Source organism: Arachis ipaensis, chromosome B3, assembly GCF_059453495.1.
Source record: "Arachis ipaensis isolate K30076 ecotype BB chromosome B3, ASM5945349v1, whole genome shotgun sequence".
NCBI classification, from domain to species: Eukaryota; Viridiplantae; Streptophyta; class Magnoliopsida; order Fabales; family Fabaceae; genus Arachis; species Arachis ipaensis.
In genome coordinates this window covers 90,050,491-90,060,989 of record NC_142438.1, presented here as the reverse complement: position 1 = coordinate 90,060,989, position 10,499 = coordinate 90,050,491, and the positions used below count along the sequence as shown (strand labels likewise).

Genomic DNA, 10,499 nt, shown 5'->3' with positions numbered 1-10,499 from the left:
AAAAATATAGAGTCTTAAAAAGAAACTTATTATTTTTCAACCAAATAGAACATGCATGCAAATACTTATTACTATGCAATCTATCATATCCTAAACAAAAGAAGAATAAATAATTTATTGGTGCTAAGAAAGAGAAATTACCTCTGGAAGTCAAGTACTGACCGACCTCCCCATAATTAAAGCTTGGCACCGTCCTCGGTGCCATCAGTAAGGAACAAAGGGGGGCTGGTAGCAGCATCTCCACAATTGGGACCGTCATGGCTCCCTGTGCTGATAAATAAAGTGGAGTCCGGGGTGTCTGAGTTTTCTTCAAGTGGGTGGTTTCCAACAAGCAGCTCCTTGAGGCATGTAAATCGGCGCTTGTTACGGCACTCTCTTTGCTTTCCCTGCCGGTCAAGCCGATCTAACCTCTGAATTATCTGTAGGAGTAGCTGATTTGTTGAAGGTTCTTGTGATGTGGAAGGAGAAGGGATATCTTCCGCTGGTTCTGTGCTCCGGTTGATAGTGGCTGCTGGAGGTCTGATGTACTTCCCGTTAGGGATGTACTGATCATCCCGTGGAATCATGGCCTTGGTGTCCCCAGCTCTGTAGGAGACTCTGGTTCCTGAGACTAGATCTAAAACCAAGGCAGAAAAAGGTAGGTTGCCCGCAATTTGTACGTGTCCCATAGCATGCCGAATGTGTCTTGGTAAGTTGAGAGGCTAGTCTGTAAGGATACACCAGAGGAGAACAGCCATATCTGCAGTGAAGGAGGACTCGTGAGTGCTCGAAAAGACGTAGTGGGACATAATCTATGCCCACACTCGAGCCTCCAAGGTGAGTGCTGAAGCCAATATGCCCTTAGGTCAGGATCGATAGTATCCATAGATCCATCTGCTGCCAGGTTGTGCTATAACTCTAAGAACGGTGTCCCAGTCAAATTGGTATGTCTGGCGCTTGGAAGAGGCTTTTTGGTATGCGTCCAATCCTTCTGGAGCAGGGGGAAGATCTAAAGCTCGTTGAATGGCTTCTTTAGTTATGAGGACTAGCTTCTGACGGACATAGACAGACTGCAGGGTTGGCATGTGAAAATTTGAGTAGAATTCAACTACCCATGAAAGATTGACCTGCCGTGGCTTTCTCCGTAAGAATCCCCATTGTCTTTGCTCAATGCGGAGCTCAACAAATTCAACAATGTGGGTCGGGAGGATGAGAAGGTACTCATTGTTATAGTTCCGCTCAGCCAGGATGGGAAACATCTGCTCACAGTAGCGATTAGTGAACCGCGCAGTGTCCTTTGCTGGAAAGGCTTTTTCTTTTTCATCGACCTTGATGGTCCTCTTGACTCGCTTTGTTGAGGGCTTTACTGCTGTTGAAGAAGGTTCCGCAGCTAGTGCTCTTTTTCTTCCTTTCCTTGCCGGTGGTTTGGGAGTAGCTTTCTCTTTACCCTTCTTGGTGGCCATCCTGAAAAGGGAAGAAGAAAGTAACATGTAAAGCTAAGGGTTTAAGCAAGGAAGAGGATGGTACAATTGATAATTATTGCACGGTAAAGAAGGATGTCGTTAACACATGGTCGCGACTACATGTGATAAGTTCATCAATGGAAATATAGCAAGTGCATGTTATGGCAAGTAGATGCAAGATGTTTATTGGCATGCTGGCAAAGGCATGAGTAGCATAGATCAAGCATTAATTGCCCAATTTGATTTTCAAGTGTTTCAAACTAACAATCTATTTGTATTGACAATTATATTCAATCAATAATATATATAAAAATGGGTTTTGTGAAAAACAACAGGCATTAGAGTGGAAGAATAGAATACTTTAAAAAAATGCACAATACCATATGGAATTTTTCACAAACACTTAGCATGCATGGTAAATATGTTATGGAGACTATGAAATTTAAACATGCAAGCAACCCTAAGAATTAATATTAAATGTCAAACAATTCCTTTTTATAATCCACAAGCAAAATATAGAAGAAAACAGTCACCCAATAAAATTTCTAACACCAAGTAATATAATGCAAAAAGAAAGAAAAAGAAAACATAGATAATGAAGGTAAAAAGGAAAAAGAAGAAAAAAATATAAATTAAAGTAATATTGGAAAAGTAAAAAGGGAAGAAGAAAAGAAAAGAACCTTGATAATGGATGTGAAAAAGAAGGAGGGAGAAAGTAAAAAGTGAGAAGGAATAAAGAAGAAAGAAGGAAGAAGAAAGAAATAAGAAGGGAGAAGAGAAATTAGGATTGCGGAAGAAAAGATAAGAATTCTGGTACTGATCTGGATAAACTTTGCGGCACAGGCGACGCGGACGCATGGAGCACGCATTCGCATGGGTTGCACTATTTTCAAGTGACGTGTACGCGTGGGTGACGCGCACGCATGAAATGAATTGTGCCATTGGCGCGAGAGCAGCCTTGCGTACGCACAACTCTCTATTTCATACGCACATTGCCAAAATTTAGGGTGACGCGTGCGCGTGAGGGACGCGCACGCATGAATGGCCTTATTTGGAAAAATAACGCGGAAGCGTGAGGGACACGTACGCGTGATAGGGCTTGTGCTTCCAGCACAGTTCCAGCCCCACACCATCATAACTCTCTGCCATACACCTCTTTACGTCGATTATGCAGGGTCACGCGTGCGCGTGGGTGACGTGCACGCGTGGATGGCTGATTTCGCAAGCGACGCAGACGCGTCAGGGACGCGTTCGCGTGGGCGTGTTTATGCCTAAGGCACGCCTCCAGCCATGCTCCCGCGTGACTCTCTGCTTCTTTTCTTCTTGTTTCGAATGCACATATGACGCGGACGCGTCAGTGATGCTCGCGCGTCGCGTGCTTCTTTTTTTTATGCAAAATCCAAATGCAAATGCAGACTATATGCAGAGATTATGAGAAGAGTCATTAAGTAGAATAAAATAAAATAAAACAAAACTAAGACTGAAACGGAACGATCATACCATGGTGGGTTGTCTCCCACCTAGCACTTTGCTTTTACGTCCTTAAGTTGGACGATCTTCAAGCTCATTCTGTTTCTGTTGGTGTGTCCTCCAAGAGGAAAACCTCTAGCTCTTTGTGATCCTTCATCTTCTCACCATGATAAAGCTTTAGGCGATGTCCATTGACCTTAATGAATTTGGAGCTAGAAGGATGACGCAGGTGAAAAACTCCGTATGGCTTTGCCTTTTCTACTCTGTAGGGACCTTCCCATCTTGATCTCAGTTTGCCTGGCATGAGCCTCAGTCTAGAGTTATAAAGAAGAACTAACTCTCCTGGTCTAAACTCTCTTCTTTTTATGTGCTTGTCATGGACAGCCTTCATCTTCTCTTTGTATCGCCTGGAGTTGTCATATGCTTCGAGGTGAAGGTTCTCTAATTCTGCTAGTTGCAGCTTCCTTTCAGCACCAGCTTCCTCAAAATTCACGTTGCATTCCTTTACAGCCTAGAAAGCCTTGTGTTCCACCTCTACTGGAAGGTGGCAAGCCTTTTCGTACACTAAGCGGAAGGGGCTCATCCCGATGGGTGTCTTGTACGCTGTTCGATATGCCCAAAGCGCATCTTGTAGCCTCACACTCAAGTCCTTCCTATGAGGCTTTACTATCTTCTCCAGAATGCATTTTATTTCTCTATTAGATACTTCTACTTGCCCATTAGTCTGGGGATGATAAGCTGTTGCTACTTTGTGAACTATCCCATGCTTCTTCAGTAATCCTGTTAGTCTCCTGTTACAAAAGTGAGTGCCTTGATCACTCACGATTGCTCGTGGTGATCCAAAGCGACAGATAATATGGTTTCTAACAAAGGAAACAACAGTGCTAGCATCATCAGTACGGGTAGAAATTGCTTCCACCCATTTAGAAACATAATCTACAGCTAACAATATATAAATGTAACCACTAGAGTTCGGAAATTGACCTATGAAGTCAATGCCCCAAACATAAAAAATTTCACAGAAAAGTATAATCTGTTGAGGTATCTCATACCTCTTAGATATATTACCAAACCTTTGGCATGGGGAACAAAATTTACAAAAGGCAGCAGCATCTTTAAAAAGAGTAGGCCACCAGAATCCACAGTCTAGGATTTTTCTAGCTGTTCTTTGAGGGCCAAAATGTCCTCCACTCTCAGAAGAGTGACAGGCCTCTAAAACGGACTTGAATTCTGATTGAGGTACACACCTTCTAATTACTTGGTCAGTACCATACCTCCATAAATATTGATCATCCCATATATAATATTTGGACTCGCTTTTCAGCTTGTCTCTTTGATGCTTTGTGAAATTAGGAGGGAAAGTATGACTAACTAGATAATTAGCTACAGGTGCATACCAAGGAACTACTTCAGATACTGCATGCAAGCTATCAAATGGAAAAGCATCATTGATAGGAGTGGAGTCATCCTTAATGTGCTCAAGGCGACTCAAGTGGTCTGCCACTAAATTCTGGTTACCACTCCTATCCTTAATTTCTCAATCAAATTCTTGCAGCAACAGTATCTAACGTATTAGCCTTGGTTTAGACTCTTTTTTAGCTAATAAATACTTTAGAGCTGTATGGTCTGAGTACACTACTACCTTAGTACCAAGTAAATAGGCTCGGAATTTATCCAGAGAAAAAACAATAGCAAGAAGCTCTTTTTCAGTAATAGTGTAATTAGACTGAGCAACATCTAAGGTCTTAGACGCATAAGCAATTACGAAAGGATCCTTACCTTCGTGCTGAGCCAGCGCTGCTCCTACTGCATGGTTGGAGGCATCACACATAATCTCAAAAGGCTGGCTCCAGTCTGGTCCTCTCACGATCAGAGCTTGAGTCAGGGCGATCTTCAGCTTATCAAATGTTTGCAGGCAATCCTCACTGAACTCAAACTCAACATCTTTCTGCAGCAGTCTGGATAAAGGCAATGCTACCTTACTGAAGTCCTTAATAAATCTCCTGTAGAAACCTGCATGACCAAGGAACGAACGAACTTCCCTCACGGAGGAGGGGTAAGGTAAACTAGAAATGACAGCTACCTTTGCTGGATCTACAGAAATACCAGTATTAGACACAACATGTCCTAGAACAATCCATTGTTTTACCATAAAGTGACATTTTTCAAAATTCAAAACAAGGTTTGGGCACCACTTGTACTGGACTGACCCATTCGCTATCTGAAATGGGATAGATAATATCTGCTTCAGGTAGCCTAGTCACTTCTTTCTTGACAACTTCTAAGATGGTGGGATTTAATCTTCTTTGGGGTTGACGGATAGGCTTTGCTCCCTCTTCTAAGAATATTCTGTGCTCACAAACTTGAGGGCTGATGCCTACTATTTCTGCCAAGCTCCACCCAATTGCTTTCTTGTATCTTCTCAGCACACTAAGCAGCTATTCTTCCTGTTGGGAAGTGAGTTCCCTTGCAATGATAACTGGAAATTTCTGATTATCCTCAAGATAAGCATACTTGAGGTGTGGAAGAAGGGGCTTCAATTCCAATTTCTGCTCATGGCTAGGCTCTGGATCATCCAGGGCTAGTGATATTGGTAAAGTGTCCTCATTATGTTCAGAGGGTGTCCCCACACTTGGACCTTGCTCCATGTGCTTCTCTTCTACTTCTTCTTGGTGAACTTCAGCTATAGTTTCATCAATGATGTCGCATTGGAAGATAAAATAATCTTCCAGAGGGTGCTTCATAGCTTCATTTAAACTGAAATTCACTGCTCTGTCATCTATCTCAAAGGAGTAAGTTCCTGAGAATGCATCCAACTTGAACTTCGAAGTCTTCAGGAATGGTCTTCCAAGCAGGATTGATGATGGTCTTCCTGTGTCATTAGGGGGCATTTCCAGGATATAGAAGTCAATAGAAAATGTGAGACCCTTAATGCTCACTAATACATCTTCAGGAATTCCAACTACTGTAATAATGATTTTATCTGCTAACACAAAACGAGCTGCCGACCTTTTTAAGGGAGGGAACCTTAAAGTATCATATATAGACAATGGCATTATACTAACACACGCTCCTAAATCACACATGAAATCAGAAAATATTACACCTCCAATGGTAAAGTTAACCATGCATGGACCTGGGTTACTACATTTTTCAAGTATACCTCCCATTAAAGCAGATATAGAACTACCTAAAGGAATAGTTTCTAATTCATTAATCTTATCTTTATGTATGCATAAATCCTTCAGAAACTTTGCATATTTAGGTACCTGCTGAATAATATCAAAAAGGAGAACAGTTACCTCAACCTTTTTGAAAATTTCTACCATTTTGGGATCAAGTTCCATCTGCTTTCTGGACTTCCGTGCAAGGTGTAGAAATGGGATAGAAATGGCGCCACTTGCAGATTCTACTTCCTTTGGTGCTCCATTCCTTAGTTGAGATATTTCTTCTTCAACTTTGTCTTGTACTTCTTCTTCTTCTTCTTCTTCAGCATCTTCCACTTTAACTATGTCTTCAACTGGGGCATGTTCTAGTGGGCTTGGCTCCTCCTGGTTCCTCTCATGCAGTGTAGTTTTATCCCGATGCTTCATGCCTTGAGTGAAGTAGCTGATCAACACTAACCTTTCAATCATGTGATGGGGGCATGCGTCTAGAAGGTTCTTAAAGCGCTCCCAGTACTCATAGAGAGTTTCTGATTCACCCTGAACAATGCAGGAGATCTCGTTCCTCAATCTATCTGTGACTTCAGCTGGAAAGTATTTTTCCAGGAATTCTCTCCTGAGCGTATCCCAGTTGGTAACAGTTGCTTCAAGTTGGGAGTAGTACCACTCCCTCACCTTTCCCTCAAGAGAAAACGGGAAGGCGGTTAACAGAATAGAAGTTTCATTTGCACCATGACGCCTAACAGTAGAATAGGCTGTCTGAAAATCCCTTAGGTGCTTGATAGGCTCCTGAGCAGGTAAGCCATGAAACTCGGGCATCAAGTTGATTAGTGCAGTCTTCAGTTCAAAATCTGCAGCCAGAGTTGGATGATGCACTTGATACGGTTGTAGTGTAAAATCTGGGGCTCCAGCTTTCTGGAGAGTAATCCTCCTAGGTGCTGCCATGTTATCTGCACGTGAATCAACTGAATCAGTAGTAAAGGAGCTTGTTTCTCCCTCAGATGGCGGTTCAGATTCACCCTCAGATGAGACTGGTGAATCGATAACAATCACTTCACCACCCTCAGAGGCTAACCGACGCCGATCTCGCCTAATACGTGAAATAGTTCCCTCAATTTCAGGGTCAAATGCGGCTAAAATTGTATCAGGCAACGAATGCATCATTCAATGAAAGAAACATACAGCTCATGGTAATAAAATAAAATAAAATATGCAAATAAAAATAAAAATAAAAATATGTACACTAATTAATAATTTAGCACACTATTGCAACTCCCCGGCAACGGCGCCAAAAATTGATGCGTGGCAGAAATTAGGCCAATTAAGATATTGTAATATAAAAACAGCATTGCAAGTATAGTTCTTAATCAGCTAAAATTTGCCTCATCAATTTAGAAAGGTTGTTACAAAAGTTTAGAATAAAAATACTGGGAGTATGAGTCCCAGGTCGTCTCCCAACGAGTTTCCAAAAAGGGTGCTAATTTATTAATCAGGAGTTTCTGGGTAATTTTGAGTTTGGGCAATGGGCAAATAAATAATTGTAAATTAAAGCAATGAAAATTAAAAGAGATTTATATTATTGAAAATAAAAAGCCATGACTAGGGGAATGATTAATCGGAAGTTCTATCCTTGTTGGAATTCTCTCAAGTGTAGTATAAAGCGGTTATTGTTTTTACTTAGTTAACCCTTACTAAATAAAGGAAAGTCAATTGATTGAGCTAACTCTTATTCGCAAATCCTAGTCCTCTCCCTTGGGAAGGTCTAGCGTTAGTAAATATAGAATTAGCCAACAACTTCCAATTTAACTAATCATTTGAGCATTCCAACTCAAGTGTCTCCTCTTAATCAACCTCCATGTCAAGTAGGGAATCTACTCTATTGACATGGATACTATCTTCGTTATTGGGAGTTTGGAATAGAAAAGAGACATAATAATGTAAATAGGATAGGAATTCAAAATTAATTAAAAGTAAAAGTAATCATTTGCATTAACAATCCATGAAAATAATCCAATTGTAACTCTAAACAAGAATTAAGAATATGGAATAAATAAAAGAGTAAGGAAACAAAATAGAATAATATCTTCAACAGAGGTGACGACTCTTCAATATCCAAAAGCAAAAGCATAAAACTATAAAACTATGAATGTAAAAGAAAACCTAGAGGAAGAGTAATTTTCTCTCTAGATTCTGATCTAAAAACCTAAAACTATACTAATGAGAATATGTCTTGAGTCTCTGCAGGTTCCCTGTCTCTAGTCTGTGTTTCTGGGCCGAAAACTGGGTCAAAACTCGGCCCGAAGTCACCCCCAGCATTTTCTACCATTTCTGCAGATCGCGCATGTCACGTGTACGCGTCAGCACGCGTGCGCGTCATTTGGCGAATTTTCTTGTCACGCGTACGCGTCAGTCACGTGCACGCGTCATCTTGCAGAACTCCAATCCATGCGTACGCGTCAGGCACGCGCACAGGTTGCTGCAAATTTCTCCAGATCGCGCGTTCACGTGAGCCATGCGTCCGCGTCGATGCTCGCTGGTTACCTCCTTAATTTCTTGTGTTCCTTCCATTTTTGCAAGATTCCTCTCCATTCTCTAAGCCATTCCTATGAAGCCTGAAACACTTAACACACGGATCACGGCATCGAATGGTATAAAGGAGAATTAAAATATATAGATTAAAGATCTCTGGGAAGCAAGTTTTCAACCATAGAACAAAACTAGGAAGGGATTGTAAAATCATGCAAATCATACGAATAAGTGGGTAAACCACTCAAATGAGTACAAGATAAACCATAAAATAGTGGTTTATCAAAGGTATTCCTTTGGCGATTTGCAAATGCTGTTGAATGCATTTCTAAAAATAGGGCTGACGAAGAAGATGTTGATTGCAATGGTGTGGCATTGCTGCAGAATAGAAAAAAGAATTTTAAAATAGAAAACATGTGAGGATGCTAAATTAAACCGTTGAGAGGGGATTGTCTATTTCATGAATTGATACCTACATGGTTAATTCACGAAAAGTAATCCTTCATAAGAAGACTCTATGCGGCTGAGGTTAATTAGTCTCCCTCATATAAGGTCACAGCTGGGAGTGATTCGCACTGCCTACAACAACTAGATCTACTGCTTGTTAGTGCTAAGATGTGTGTGTGAGTGTGTCTCTCTAAGAAAAAAGCAAGTAAAAGATATTCTAATAGAATTGCTCCCGCAGAGGGCGTTTAAGAATCTACCGTTGTTATGGTGGGGCATGCGGAAGCCGAAGTATTTATGTTGTAGTCTTTTGTAGACGGATAGTTGAATTTTAAGATGTTGAAATTGTTGATTATTTGGTGTAACAGCCAAATTTGGACGTTCTGTTGCTTGGAAATATTTGCTATGCACCTTAAAAGTTTAAATACGATTTTTAAGCACGTGGGGTGTCAATATTCTTTCGCTTTATAAGACGAAAGTGGGTGGGACGAAGACTCGATAATGTTGACAGTAATACATAACATTGGATTAGCCATGAAGCAGGAGGAAAACAACAGCAATGAAAATAGCATAAAGAAAGTGAAAGACATTATGTTATAGTGACGGATGGAGGTGGTGCTATGACGAAAGCTGCAGAATCGCTTCTTGAGTTCTCATTGATGATGGAAACTGTAACACCTTACCACACAGAGCTTTACGCTTAAGTCGTAAATTAGAGGTGGTGAGGTATTTACGACCTCTAAAATAAGAATACATATACATATATAGATGGAAAGAATCATAACTAGAAGCCATGAAGAAGGAGCTAAGCAAAAGTGTAAACAGAAAATTGTATCACAAAAGTCTAACCCAAAAGACAAGATAAACACTTGTTTCTTCAAAATAGCCTCTAGGAGGGACAAATATAAAATATATACAGGGGAGAATCTATTTACGTATATACATAGCATAAGTACAAAATACAGCATCCCAAACTTTTAAAACTTCGCTTGCACAGGAAACTCCAGACGCTCAACGAGGTGTCTTTCGACCTGCATCTGAAAAACAACAATATATGTATGAAATTAAAACCGGAGGTTCTCAGCAAAGTAAAGGTGCCCGCATAGGTAATATCTAAGGTCCCGGAAAAGCCAGAGGCATTCCTAGAACTTCGACACTCAGATTTAAACTTAAAGATCCAACTAAACCAGAAATTAGGTAAATTATCCAAGGTATTCAAGTTCTAATCTAACTTTAACCTAACATTTCATTTTCTGTCTTTTCTAACCCTCCGAATCACCGGTGAAACAATCCTTTCCACGCCTTTGCCATAAGAAGGGCCACTAATAAACCACTATTTTATGGTTTATCTTGTGCTAATTTGAGTGGTTTTTTATCAATTCTTTGCTCACTTACTTATATAATTTGCATGATTTCACAATTCCTTCCTAATTCTGTGATATAGTTGAAAACA

At 40.6% G+C, this 10,499-nt stretch overlaps 1 non-coding gene across 1 annotated transcript; it reads left to right on the top strand.

Annotated features, from left to right (window-relative positions):
• Positions 1-6,545: 6,545 nt before the first annotated feature.
• LOC148571528 (small nucleolar RNA R71) lies at positions 6,546-6,649 on the top strand. Its single transcript, XR_015908435.1, has one exon. It is a non-coding gene; the product is annotated as a small nucleolar RNA R71 (small nucleolar RNA).
• The last annotated feature ends 3,850 nt before the right edge of the window (positions 6,650-10,499 follow it).